The following is a 1,574-nucleotide window of genomic DNA, read 5'->3' on the forward strand; positions in this document are numbered from 1 at the left end:
CTCATAGTTTTATTTATCGAATGAGTGAAAATTTGCACAAAAATATAGAAATCGTATACTGGTGTAGCTAGAATAAGTCATCTCACGGCCAGAAAATCATCTAAATTATGGTTGAAAGAACTGAAGCTATATCCTTCATTTCATCGATCTCTCGGTAGTCCAAGTCACCAAAATAAGCTGTAGGTACGGTGTGTACGTAGAGGTGATGCTTTCGTCAAGAAGGAGGGCTCCATCGATCGATTTGACAGTAAAACGCATTATCGATTTATAGAGGTATATGCATGTCGAGCTCCATGTAGCAGCGAGGACGCTATGTGGCCCATATAAGCGATGAAAGGAGACGATTTAGGTACTCTAGTAGTCACATGTGATATTTGGAGCAAGTTTGGTGGCGGTAATGGAGTGTGTGTAGGCCTCAGGAGGGTCGATATAAAGCGCGTTATTGAGGGCTCTTGAGGACATATAAGCGATTCTTTTTTATGTAGCATGTGGTTGGCACCGATATGATTCTAATAATGATGTGAAGATCGCTTTATGTACAGGTTGTCATCACTGGCATTTATGCGTATAAAATTAGAATGTGTAATTTTCATCCCGAAAGTCAGCTTGGCCGAGTGGTTAAGGCGTTAGCCTGCTAAGTTAATGGGGCAACCCGCGTGAGTTCGAATCTCACAGCTGACGATCCTCTTTTGTCCCACCCGCCTAGCGATCTTTTTTTAATTCAAGGCCTTTTTAAACATTAATTTCATGCAACTAAAACCAGCTCCAAACTGCACTTTAGTTGTCGTTTTGGTAGAGTGGGTGGTACGGCGAGCAAGTGCAGTATGGAACATTTCTCTACTATCTCCACCAAGTACTAAAATACACATCTTTTCAAGCTCCAAACACGTCGTTGCTTTGACCGAGATTTATTCCCGAACGCCACAGGGCGCTAGAATGACCATACTATCTACCTGTCGACTCGATGGCGATTGCTAAAATACAAAACGTCCTCAGTTTTCAATTGCCAAGTTTAGCAACTCCTGCCTCCGGATGCATACGATCGAGCATCTCTTCCGAGAGCCCGATTCAAGCAATATTTTGGATAGTAAACTTTTTTCTCATAGTTTTATTTATCGAATGAGTGAAAATTTGCACAAAAATATAGAAATCGTATACTGGTGTAGCTAGAATAAGTCATCTCACGGCCAGAAAATCATCTAAATTATGGTTGAAAGAACTGAAGCTATATCCTTCATTTCATCGATCTCTCGGTAGTCCAAGTCACCAAAATAAGCTGTAGGTACGGTGTGTACGTAGAGGTGATGCTTTCGTCAAGAAGGAGGGCTCCATCGATCGATTTGACAGTAAAACGCATTATCGATTTTATAGAGGTATATGCATGTCGAGCTCCATGTAGCAGCGAGGACGCTATGTGGCCCATATAGGCGATGAAAGGAGACGATTTAGGTACTCTAGTAGTCACATGTGATATTTGGAGCAAGTTTGGTGGCGGTAATGGAGTGTGTGTAGGCCTCAGGAGGGTCGATATAAAGCGCGTTATTGAGGGCTCTTGAGGACATATGAGCGATTCT

General features: G+C 42.2%; 1 non-coding gene across 1 annotated transcript; it reads left to right on the plus strand.

The window, feature by feature from the left end:
• Positions 1–600: 600 nt before the first annotated feature.
• SPRG_30110 lies at positions 601–681 on the plus strand. The gene has a single exon. It is a non-coding gene; the product is annotated as a tRNA-Ser (tRNA).
• The last annotated feature ends 893 nt before the right edge of the window (positions 682–1,574 follow it).

This window comes from Saprolegnia parasitica (genome assembly GCF_000151545.1).
Source record: "Saprolegnia parasitica CBS 223.65 unplaced genomic scaffold supercont2.33, whole genome shotgun sequence".
NCBI classification, from domain to species: domain Eukaryota; phylum Oomycota; class Saprolegniomycetes; order Saprolegniales; family Saprolegniaceae; genus Saprolegnia; species Saprolegnia parasitica.